This window comes from Xenopus laevis, chromosome 4S (assembly GCF_017654675.1).
Source record: "Xenopus laevis strain J_2021 chromosome 4S, Xenopus_laevis_v10.1, whole genome shotgun sequence".
Classification (NCBI taxonomy): domain Eukaryota; kingdom Metazoa; phylum Chordata; class Amphibia; order Anura; family Pipidae; genus Xenopus; species Xenopus laevis.
In genome coordinates, this window is record NC_054378.1 from 93007359 (window position 1) to 93020596 (window position 13238).

Below are 13238 nucleotides of genomic sequence, written 5' to 3' on the forward strand. Positions count from 1 at the left end.
ATCAACAAATCTAGAATCTGTCTATTTGACCACATGCAAGGCTCTGAGAAATATGCTGGGCTGCAGGAGATATGTCTGATTCTACACATTCCCAGGGGCTGCATGCAACAATGTACAATGGTACAGGGAACAGCAAAGGCCAACAACCCAAGTTACCCCCTCTATATTACAAATGCATATATTCTAGTGATTCATGCAAATATGTGCCTGCCAGTGCCCTAATCCACTACATTAAAAAAGGGAATGCATATATTGCTAGATAACAACATTCAGCCAAATAATTCATCATTTTTAAAGGGGAACCTTTTAAAAAGTTTTTTTTTTTAAGCTACCCTGTTGACCAAATTTCTGGGAGCCAGTCAGACTGATGATAATAGCAATTATGTCAGCTTATTGCAAGATAAAGTGTAAAATGAAATAAAAATTACCAAGATGTAACTAGGTTCTGTAATAGATCAAGCAAATGGGCTTATTTAAATGAATTTGGATACAGAGATTCTAAAAGGGGGTGATGAGCAAGGTGGTGACGAGGCTGTGTATAATGAATAATATAACAGTGATAGAGCCAGAAGAACAGTGCATACAATATTAATGAAAAACATGCATTAGCGGTAGTGCTGAAAACAGTAACACCAAAAAACTTAAGTGTATCAAAGTAATGAAAATATAATGTGCTGCTGCCTTGCACTGGTAAAAGTTCTCTGTTTGCTTCGGAAAGACTTCTATAGTGCTGCTGTGTAGCCATGGGGGCTAGAAAAAGGAGACAATACACAGGTTACAGTTTCCCCGCACCACCATTGAAAAGCATCGGAAACAGTCCCAAAATGGCTTCAAATCAGTTAACATTGGGCTGAGCTGGGAATGGGATGGACAGTGTCAGCTGAAGAGTAATCATGTAGAGGGTGGCTTTGGGTTTCAATGTGGAGTGTATTTCACTGCAGAAGTGTCTCATGTCTCTGAAGATGTTCATTCTTGGTGAAACACATTTGACTGGGCCTCACTATGTCTACTACTGACCATTGTGGGCCAGATTCAGTTCAAAACTTTCCTCTTATCCAATTAGTTTTTTCCCTATAGATGTCAATGGAGTTTTTATGTGATAAACAGTGGGATACGTTTTTCACATTCAATTGCATCTGGGTTTATGGGACAATCTGGCAAATTGAATAAGGATACGTCTTTCATCATCTGATTGAATCTGGCCCATTGTTTTGGGCTTTGCTTGTAAATTAACCTAATCGGTCACCTGAAATCACAAATATATGCAATTGCTAACTTATTTGGCTTCCAATAGCAATTACATCTGCAAATAACTATACATAAATGTATACTGGAATATTGCCAGGAGTAAAATCTTGCTTTCATAGTAGAAAACTGTTCTGCTTGGGTTTGCAGCCCTTTGACATTGCACATATGAAGAATTTCACATGGAAAAAGAAACTTTAAATAATGCTGTACCATGTGTGGCTTTATGTCAGAGTTGGTTATTTTGAAAGACAGTTATTGTAACATAGTAAGTTAGGTTGAAAAAAAAGACACATGCCTATCAAGTTAAACCTTTAAACTCTAGGGCAATGATGCATTTGACCCAATTGGCCTATAGAGCGACAGTTTGCTGAGAGAGGGACAGTGAACACTATTTTGATTGTTTTGGCAAGGGCACAGATTGCATCAGTGTTGACTTATAGAATGTTTCCTAATTCTATGAAATAAGGCTCACATTTTTCATGTTTGTTCCCCTTTAGTCTCATCTGTGTAATGAAAACCTACTTATGTGCTATGCTTGAGGCTAAAGGAAGCAGAAAAGAGAGCAGGTGGGGTTTTTTTTTATAAAACAATTATATTTTATAATACACTTTTTAGCAATCTATTGGTCTTCTATCAACCATAGGCTCACACAGCTTAATGCCTTCTTTCCTCATCATTATCAGGACTGACTAAATACCAGTATTCACAAGCTTATGTTTTTCTTTTGTACCCATCAGCAGGATTACCACGTATTTGTCATTTGCACTTGGAAATGCAGTAAGGCTTACAGTCCTGTTATTGCTTTCTTTAAAGCAGAACAAAAGGGGATATAGTCTTGGTGTTTCAGCCCACAATAACTTAGATGATTCTGAGGTTAAAAGCAAATGTTGGATTATTGCCAGCACTAAAAACAATCTGTACTTGCATTCCTCCAATATAATAGTCTCACTTGGCCCCATTACAGAATAGTTTCTGGTGTTTACAATGCAATTGATGTCCTTATGTACACATGACTATGATGTGGTTAGGAGCTGCAGATACCCAAGAGGCATAATGTGACCACTGAATGTACGTAAAGGGTGCAAGGAGTTTTCCTGGTAAGACATTAACTTTCCTCCTATAAAAATCATTGATTTACACAGCTTTCAAACAGGAGAGTGACCCAATTGAAGACGCAATCACTGGCACTTGCACGCCAATCCCCATTCAGCAATGAGAGCCTGGTAGATAAAAAGGCTACAACATTCAGCTAGGCTCTGATTGGCTGACTGATATACTCTTGTACCTCAGTTCAGCCTAAAGTCAAAGCCAAGCAACTGTTATGCAGAACCACAAAATACCCACAATGCAACATTTATCATTACTGCTGAAACAAATTTAATTGTTTATTGGTGGTGTATTCAATATCTGCTCTTGTAAGGATACTGACCTTCTTTTACTCAGAATTTCCCAGAGAAATCAATGTACATGATGAATATACCGGTATGCCAGCTGTGTGCCCCTCCATTAGTCATTTTTTTATGTTTTTCAAAATGATATGACTTGCATTGGGCAAAATGCATTTTATGGAGCAGTGCTTTAAACCCAGGCAAACAAGACACCCTGCATGGCTAATTAACAATTAATTTTGAGGCATTTTTCATGGCTGGGCAGAAGCTAATAAAGTCTGCAGGGTGCATTAAATATAATTACTAACTTGTCACCTAGCATATGGTTTTTCTAGGTTTTAGCTTGTGAGCTGGAAACCAATACTATATTCTCCTATACCAGGGCCTACTAATGACACATGCTTTGGGCCAACCTGCTCCAAAATCCCTGCAGCCCCACAGCTGTATTCCTTCCACTTGTTCCATTAGTTCCCGGCTGAAACAATTGCCTTGTACAGTGACATAATCTGCACATGATCAGTATGGACAGTGTATTTGTGGGTCTGTGTCTCTATGCTGTTTTTTGCCCAGCAGGTACAGGAGTAAATCTCAGAATGAAAGGGAATCCAGGAAAGGTCTAGGGCAGGATTTCTACCGCTAGTGCTTTGCCAGCTATTCACAATGCTAGCACTAGGAGTAATTGAATGCTCAATCTTAGAGGACCAAAGTTAATGGGAAATGTGCAGGGTTCCCAAGGCACATATCAGAAATGATCACAAAAAATTCACGTAACGCAACAATATTAAAAATCCATGATTTATTCAAAAAAGTATATTAAAAAATCATTCAGCATGATACTCCACCTTATGGTTGGGTCATGCCTCTCATTTCAATACACATCATTGTACATATAAGTTTCAAGGGTCCAGCTGCATTTGTTAGTAACCTGTATACATAATAATACATCACATAAGAACATATATAAAGACCATTAGGGATGTAGCGAACTGTTCGCCCGCGAACTAGTTCGCGCGAACTTCGACCGTTCGCGTCCGCCGAATGTTCGCGAACGTTTGGGAACGTTCGCATTTTGAGTTCGCGTTCGATCGTTCGACCATTCGACCATTCGAATTCCTTCGACCGCTAAAAATCGAACGATTTCCATTCGTTCGAACGATTGTAAGCATTCGATCGAATGAAAAGCATTCGATCGAATGGCTTCGATCGTTCGATTCGAATGAAAATCCTTCAATCGAATGATTAAAATCCTTCGATCGTTCGAATCGAACGATTTTAGCGGGTGTTCGCGAACGGCGTTCGCGAACACCAAATCGGCAGTTCGCTACATCCCTAAAGACCATTAAAAAACAATTTTTTTGCCAGCTATTGGCTAACATACTATACGTAATATATGTTGCTTGTCCATCCCTGCAGTACACAAAAATTTGATGCAACCAGATAAGCCACAGTGGATCTATAGCTGAGGTTAGAGCCTGAATTGTTTCTTGAAGGCAGCAGTATAAAACATGATTGCATGGTGGTTTCTGCAAATTTAAAGATCCTGCTGTCATAGGGATATGTGTGCAAGTCACATAGGCTGCACCTTACCCGGCATCTTTTCTCTTCTCACATTATTACATAGGGAAAAATTTTCCTGGACAGTAACCTAAAGCAATGAGCAATTTGTGATCATTGATCAATTTAGGTTGCTATGGGTTGCAGATAAAATGTGCCCAGTTTTTATAACTGAGATCCTCCATGACTTTTGGTGCATTATTTTGTTCCACCCCGAAATGAAGCAGATTGTATAAGACTTGTTCTTCCTGATGGGCCTCTGTACCTGTTCTGCTTCTTGATCTATGTTTACTCTTTATGCGTGGATCACACCCACTAATTAAAACGGGATGAGCAGGTTTTGATCTATTTATTGGTGATTTAAATCAGCTGTCCTGTATGGGAAATGTGATTTCCACCCTGCTGCGGACCCTTCCCAATCCCAGGTTCTGCCTTCTGTATTATAAGTGATGTTAGCAAGGAATGCAGCCCTGTCTAATACAATTATTAGTGTATTACCAATAATTGTAATAAATAGGGCTGCATCCCTTGCTAACATCACTTGTATTGTGCTTAGTAGGAAGTAATTAGTTTATCCAGATTTCAGGGAGTAAAATGAAATGTTACCCTGTAAGATGTGTATATTATATTGAATGAGTAACCCGGGAACATGAACAAATTTTTTTTAGGTATATAAGGGTTGTGACCTGTAATAGCCACACCTCATCTGAAGAAGCACCCAATGGTGTGAAATGCGTCGGGAGGGTGTGGCTTACATGAGGTGTGGAATTTATTTCAATTTTGTAATGAATTTGGTGAATTTGCACAAATAAATGCCTAAAGTGAGTTAACGTGCATTTTTGTTCTGGTTTAATTGCTTAGTGCTTATGGACCTAAGCATGGTGCTCACTTACTGTATAGATGGCATAGAACCATATCACTACATTATACTTCTGTATTATAGTTTTCAGATTTCTGAAAAATTAAATGTAAAGCATCTATCTAGAGTGAAGGCTGGGATTTTCATAATAGAGAAGCACATGGGAAAATGAATGTGATACTCTATATATTCTTCATTGGCTGTCAAAAACATTGAGAGAGAGGCCCTCTTACGGGATTCATAAGTCACCCTACATAATGTAATTTCACTTTGTATTTGCTAATTAACAATTAATGATCCTACTGAGCCACACGTATAATAATTTTGGATCTATATTATTAAAAATTGTCCTGAATGCAGACAGAATTGGGTCACGTGCAACATATAAGTAACATCTCCTTATAAGACAAGATCCTCATAATAACTAGAAGTGTGCTAAAGTGGCGGTAAAATTAAATCACACATGAGCAGGCACCAAACATCAAATGTGAAGGAATGTGGCAGACAGCAAAAAATCTCCAGCCAGAGATGGAGGTGGAAACAGAAAATCAGAATGCAAAGAGAATCCCAAGCAAAAACGCCAAAGAGGTAGAGACCTGTAATTATCGTAGGGAAGTCCCACTCATGCTTTAGCAAACACTCATTAATAGCTGTGTGCTGCTTTTTTTGGGATGTTTGGACAATTATGAGACATGCTTAGTGATGTTGTAGGGAACATATATGCAACAGCATGTGTATTGATATGGTATATGCCTATAGGGTCACTGTTATGAATGGCACTTTATATGCTTTTCTTTGTTTTTTGAGAAACTACTTTTAAGCTTTAATCACTTGCTATAGTGATGGGTGAATCTGTCCTGTTTTGCTTTGCCGAAAAATTCACAAAATGGTGAAAATTAACAAAACTCGACAATGCACATACACAGCATAATGCAGTAACTTATTCACATATGTCCAAATGGATTGTGGACAGTGGAAGCTTGGGACTGTGTTTACAGTGGAACATCTTACAAAGGGTACATAACGTCAGTTAGGTCTTTTAAAAGTTCATTCCAAATGTATAATAAATATTGATGCTGGAGGTCTCAAATAAGGAGCAAAACTGTTGTGAGGTAGTCATCCTTTTAGGGACCCAAAAACCAATTTGTTAAAGACAAGTATCAATAAATTAATGGCATTTCCATTTAACTAAGTGATATACATACTAATGACCTTATATCAGCACCAACTCGTGTCTCTAGTTCTCTGTTCAAGCGCTGCCATCTAGTGTGAAAATAAGCAAATACTCTGACATCTTTGAACAACTCTGGCAGATGGTTTTGATCAGGTTTACTTAGACGCAAATATTTATGGCTAGAGTGAGATTGGTACTTTTATTGTGGTATTCATTTGTTAGTAGGATCCTGCTTTAATTATAGCAATAGCCATTTCTGGGGACAGAAATATGAGCAAGTGACAGCTGAGATAACTGCAGGCTGTGGCCAGCTTGAAACACTAGGGAATAGTTTTAATATGCATTCTTCACCACTGTTACAGTTAAAAAGAAAATAGGGATGTATTTACTGGAAGTGACCTCTACTAGAGCCCCAAGTGTAGGAAAACCCTATAGTAAGTTGTAGAAAAACAGGAAGGTCTAATGTTCTAAAAGAAGCAGGTAATGATCTGGCAAGAAAAAGTAGAGAGAGCATGTCAGGAACCTGTCAGCCACGTAATGGACTTCAGAGGCTTAAGCAGAGCATGGCAAGAGAGAGAAGAGACAGCTGTAGCAGGAACACTCCCAGTTATGACCCACCTGGGCAGAGGGCATACTAGAACCCCTTATACAAGGGCCCTGAGAAAAGCACCTCATAGTGAAGTTTCCTCCACAGAGAAGGTCTATGAGAAATCCCCTGAGAAAAAGTACAGACGGTTAGAGGGAAGGAGACACCAGGACAGGATGGAGGATTTTTTGGGGCTAATGGAGAATCAATGTTGAAGCTGAAGTCTATTTTGAACAGAACAGCGTATAAACATATACTCTTGTACACTATTAAGACTGTACAATGTGATTGAATGTTGATGGCCGAGCAACTGCTGAATAAATTGAAATTCTCAGAACCTTCTATACTTTTTGCCAACATTTGGTGAAGCTGAAGAACTGGAGTTGGTTGGTTCCGTTAAGTTCCTCTACTCTTTAGCGTGTCCTTGGTCAATAATATATATCTGTGGTATTACGGAGGCATTCCCCAATGGCCCAAGAAGTAGTTTAGCAGTTTTTGTTGCCCACTGTAAAAAAAGGTGAGGGAACATGTGCTCAGTGTCGTTCTGGACTCCATCGTAGCATGAGGTGGATATGCCAGTAACAGGGGTTGAAGACCAAGCCATAAGATATCAATTTCTTACTGAAGTAAGGGTAACAGGGTCCCAGTGAATGCGGCTAGTAAGTGTCAGCCTGCCATAGTCAGGGCTAGTGAGCAAGAACAGTTCTGTGCTCCACCAAAAGGAAATTGTGTGGAACTGGTATTCCCCAGGCAACACCTTCCTTAGCTTAACCCCCACTATATGTTCCCCATGTAAACTTCTACCCCTTGCTAACAAGTGAGGGGGAAGAGATGATTTGCAGAGGTTTTTTATTTTTCTGGGGGTTACTCCACTACATCTTAGTGTAGTGGCCACAGCTGGAAAGGGACTCGGCCATATTGAGTCTCAGCATTCTATCCTCACTGCTATCCTCCAGCCCTCTAAATCATTAATTCCTGGATATCTATAGGTCAGATAACAGCTTTGCTCTTTATCTTGTGGCAGCTCTGAACATGGGAGGTGTGGATTTCTCATCCATGAAAGGTCAGTGAAAAGAGAGAGTTGGGGTGCCCATCACATTCACAGACAGTTGCCAACTAGGAATGAATCATTTGATGGGAAGTGCTGGTCGGTTGTCTAATAACACTGATTTTGCCCAGGGAAAGGCAAAGCTTGCTGCAGAATTGTCTTTCCATTTATAATTTAACTCAGTATATGCTGTAGCACAGAGATGCTCTTTTTCTTTATGGAACTTTGAGGCTAACGTCTGCCTGCTAATGCCATGGATCATTATAGAGCCCGATTCTGGCTACATGCACAGTGTGTGACATTATATCCAAGTGGTTGGCGTACAGAAAGAGAATGGCTATATGTAAAGCCCAGCCTTTAGTCCCCATGATGTACAGTATTCCCCACCAATTCCGACATACTGTTAAATGAGATGGATCTTGTGTGTTTTATTCTTGCCATTCACTGTATGAGAGAATCTCTCATGTTGCATTTTTTTTTTGGTTGGGGTTTTAGAGATGAAACAGGAAAATTAAAACGAAAATATTTAAAAAGCAAAAAAAAAAAAAAGGGTCTCCTTACTCTACCCAATTCACCCCTACATGTAATTCCAGCTCATATATCACATGTGAATAAAACCTACTGGGGATTGGCCTTAAGCCTGTTTTGAAAACACTTAATGCTTCTTAATACGGGTATGGGATCCGTTATCTACAGAGCTCCGAACTACAGAAAGACTTTATAGACTCAGGGGTGATCCTGGCCCCTCCGCCGCCTGAGGCAGCTTGCTGTTGCTGCCAGGCTCTTAAAGTACCAGGAGCGACATTTTTGCTGCCCCTGGTACCTAGTGGGGCGCTGCCGTCTGAGGCGCTTCTCAACTCGCCTCATTGGTGCAGCACCCCTGCATGGACTCCATTTTCTCAAACTAATCAACATTTTAAAAATTATTTTTTCCTTTTTCTCTGTAATAATAAAACAGTAACATTGAACTTGATCCAAACTAAGATATAATTAACCATTATTGGAAGCAAAACCAGCCTATTGGGTTTATTTAATGTTTATGTGATTTTCTAATAGACTTAAGATATGAAAACCCCAGTCCCGAGCATTCTGGATAACAGATCCCATACGCGAACTTGCAGCCCTGAGAAACATAGTTACAAGACAAACCATACATATATTTATTATTTCATTATTAGACTTTATATAGTGGCAGCATCTTCTACAGAGTTTTACAGAGTTTTTACATCATTCACATCAGTCTCTGCCCCAGTGATCATAATCAGGCCCGGACTGGCCATTTGTGAATTCGGGCAAATGCCCGTTGGGCCGCTGTCTTTGATATGTAAATGGCCCGCATGGGCCTCTCTGTCACAATATTGTTTCCCGGCTGAGAAGGAGCAAGCGGGAGCGCTGAAGGCATACAGCATGGATGAGCTCCTCGCCGAAGCGCTGACAGGAGCCAGAGGGAGATGACTTGGGACGAGATTAGCTCTCCGATATAGAAGGTGGCCTGGCAGACTTTTCACAGCAGCGGAGGGGTCGGCCTGAGCCCGTTGGCGGAGAGCTTGGGACAGCTGCGGAAAATGAGCCGGGTGCGGGCAGAAGATGTGGGTCTGGGAGCAAGTCAAGTTCCGCATTAGCGGCTTTGATCGCCTGCAAGCGGCAGGGGCAGCAGGCAAGGAGCCCCTCAAACCTCTCACTTTTATCCCTCCGCTGCTCTCCTACCAGTGCGGCTCTGTGCGGCGGGCAGCGATGCGCTCCGTGGGAGAGTTTGGGGATAACAGACCGCGCTGCCTGCTGGCTCCGCACAGGGAGAACCTGAATCAGATCAGCCCTTTGGATGGGCCCGCTGCCTTCCTGGACATCGTGGCACCCCCCTACGACCTGCAAATGGCAGGGATTGTCATTGCTATCAGCTGCTGTTTCCACCGCCGCCCCTCCTGGAGAAAGTGATGGGCCTGCCGCCGCCGGCCAACTCTGCCAGGGGAGGCCGTTTGTCTTTGGCCAAACAGACCAACAGTTTTCCCTGAGGGGATCCCACCAATCTCCTATACAGATCTCCTATCCATAGGGTCTCACAGACCTCAGCTATGCAAATGGACATTACAGCCAGAACCCCAGTAGAGCCGATATGAGTTTAATTTGTGTGGCCCCTACAAGGCATATACCGTGTCTCACTGCACAGACCCCTCTACTATAAACAGGCTAGGATTTTGGCCCTCTCTGGCATTTATAGGGGTTCCTGAAGCCTCATCAGAAGGGGCCTAGGTCATTCCAGTGCACATAACTCATCTGCAGGCTCTGGTTGCCCCTCTTCCACTTTAGGATTATGGCCAATCACCAGTCCATACAGACTCCACATTTTCAACTGATCGTCAGTTTGTTTGCTACAGAAAACACAGCAGTTGGCCCTAATTCAATAACTCATATGCCTGCACTGGGGTGATCTTCATACCATAAGTCTACTAGAAAATCATATAAACATTAAATAAACCCAATAATCGGATTTTTCCCCAATAAATACAAATAATATCTTAGTTTGGTTCAAGTACAAGCTATTGTTTTATTAATACAGAGAAAAAGGAAATAAATTAACATTTGGATTATTTGATTATAATGGAGTCTATGGGAGATGGCCTTTCCGTAATTTGGAGCTTTCTGGACAATGGGTTTCCAGATAAACAATCCCATACCTGAAGTGGGCTGCTTTGATTTTTTTTTGCCAGGGCTGCTTTTTTCTCCCAGTCCGGCCCTGATCATAATCCTAATATTTATGAGGAGCCATTTTACCTGCCTGTATGTTTTGGAGTGTGGGAGAAATTACACACAGACATAGGGAGAACATACAAACTCCTTGCAGGTAGTGCCTTGGGTAGAATGAAGTCTAGGACCCCAGTGAAGTAAGGTAGGAACGCTAAATACATCACCATAGACTTAATATCCTAATTGCACTCCCTTATTTCTCATGCCCTGCTTAGCAATGTAATTAGTATATGTCCCCCGGAGCACTAAAGGGCACAACTGGCAGAGGTTTAATTTGCTGAGAGAAAATGTTTCCCATTACCCTACATATATTTCCAACGAGATTGACACACAGATTATAGATCTGCCCCAGTGACACTGACAAATATGTTATTAGCTTTCATGTCTATTATTCGTGGTGAAGCTGAACAGCCGTTCTCCAGTTTTGTAAACAATGAAGAGACGTAGCACAATGTCAGCGCTAATGTCAGGCACAAGCCAAGCTTTATCAGGCCTGTCCCATCTAACCAGCCACAGAATTGGCTCTTTTGCTCAGTGTCAGTCCTTCTCTTTATATACAGCACTGGGATGTTATCTTATTCCTTTTAGCCAAAACAGAAATTCTATCACACATATAAGTGATGATGCAATAGTTATTTTAAAGGCATAGTAACACCGTGGATCAGACACAGACAAGTGTAAATGCTCTCTCTTTCAAGCCCCTCCGTTATAGTTAATTTGCTGATAAAGATAGTTAGACATCCAGTTGTACATCTCCCATACTCCTCCTGACATCCTCTGATAGGACATAGCCCCTCTCTGCCCTGTGGAAAAAAGTAAAGCAAGTGGCATGTTTTATGCCCAAACATCAAATCAAAATGAAGTCCGCATTCATGTTTTAAAGTGCAAAAAAATAAACATTATATTTATTACTGGGAGACTAACGTTTTGGCCAGTAATCCAGCCTTTTTCAAGCCTTAGGGGTGAGCTAAAGGCAACACGCCTTATCCCTTAGCCATTTAAATAATTCACATGTTGAAAGGCTAATTAAAAATGAACCTTGCACGCTCCGCTCACCCCCCCCCCCCCCATTTACTGCCAAGGCTTTACTGAGAACAATTAGTGGATTTAGGATAGGGCATCAAGTGCATTGCTGCAAGAATTAGAAGGGCACCTTGGGGAAAATGTTAAAATAAAGCAAAATGGCCTATATTAACAATATCCTCTGATATCTATCCTCTGATATCCTCTCATTTCTACAGCTGCTTCTTCTTGACACTCAGAAAAATGGAAAACAAATTCATTAGAACAAATTCCTGACAAAGTATCCATGTTGCAGAAGCAACTCATTCAGTTTATCCTGATGTCTTTTTTTAATTCCTCCTGATCGTGAGCAAGAATAACTTCTATAGCTTATTGCAGCTAATTTTAGCTTTCCTCTATGTGCCACCTTGTGGCCTGCTCTGGGTCTCACAATAGTTCTTTTCCTACAGCTGCAGTGTTTTTCACTTCACAAATTAATCAGAATCTGACTGTATTTCTTCTCTGCTCGTCTGATGATTTCATGTGTATAAATATATAATTAAATGGCATCAGGGGGTAAGAGTCTGTAGGTTTCTGGCATACATTTACCCAGGGTTAGAGAAAAGGGGTCCCCTAGCAATGCAGAAAGGCTGGGCCCATAAATAAGTGATGTCCACCTGGAAAATAACATTTGGTGGGTGTTGGAGGTTTCCTTTCCAGTACTTAAAGGGGCGGCCCACCTTTAAATGAACTTTTAGCATGTCTAAATATGGCTAATTATAAGCAACTTTTTAATTGGATTTTATGTTTTCATTTTTTTTTTATAGTTTTTGAATTATTTGCTTTCTTCTTCTGACTCTTTCCAGCTTTCAAATGGGGGTCACTGACCCCATCTAAAAAGCAAATGAGCTGTAAGACTACAAATTTATCTTTCTATTCAGTGCCTCTCCTATTCATATTCCAGTCTCTTATTAAAATCAGTTTTTGGTTGCTAAGGTAATTTGGACCCTAACAACCAGACTGCTGACATTGCAAAGGGAAGAACTGTTGCATAAAAAGCTCAATAACTCAAAAAGCACAAATAATAATAAATAAACCATACTAAAAGCTTATGCAAAGGTAAACAACCCCTTTAATGAACTAAGAAGTTGTTACAAAATACATCTTATGTGCATGTATGCATTTTCTGACTGCCAGATTCTCCAAGAACAGATCACCCTGGCTACTCTAGCACATTGGTTACCCTAGAAACCTGGTTATGATTACAGTCCATTTAAAGCACATTTCTATCAGATGAAAGTTACCAGGATAAATGTCAGCAATAGATAGTTTTGGTTCTCATTTATAGTGATGAGCGAATAAATTCGACAGGAGTGCAAATTTCTAAGTTTCGCTGCTGGCAAATAAATCTGCAAACTGCGAAGAAAATTAAACGTCGCTTGCGTCAAAACTGTCACCCGTCAACATTATTCAGACACCCATTAACTTTAATGGCAGTGTCAAAATTGACGCGAGCATCAGAATTGACACGGCCGCTAAAATCCTTGTTCTGCAAATTTTTCACAATTTTGCAGGAAATTTGTGAATTATTTGTTGAAACAAGAAAAATTCGCCCATCACTACTCATTGATCCT

At 40.6% G+C, this 13238-nt stretch overlaps 1 pseudogene; it reads left to right on the top strand.

Moving 5' to 3' along the window:
* The first annotated feature begins 5544 nt into the window (after positions 1–5544).
* LOC121403698 lies at positions 5545–9910 on the top strand (annotated as a pseudogene).
* The last annotated feature ends 3328 nt before the right edge of the window (positions 9911–13238 follow it).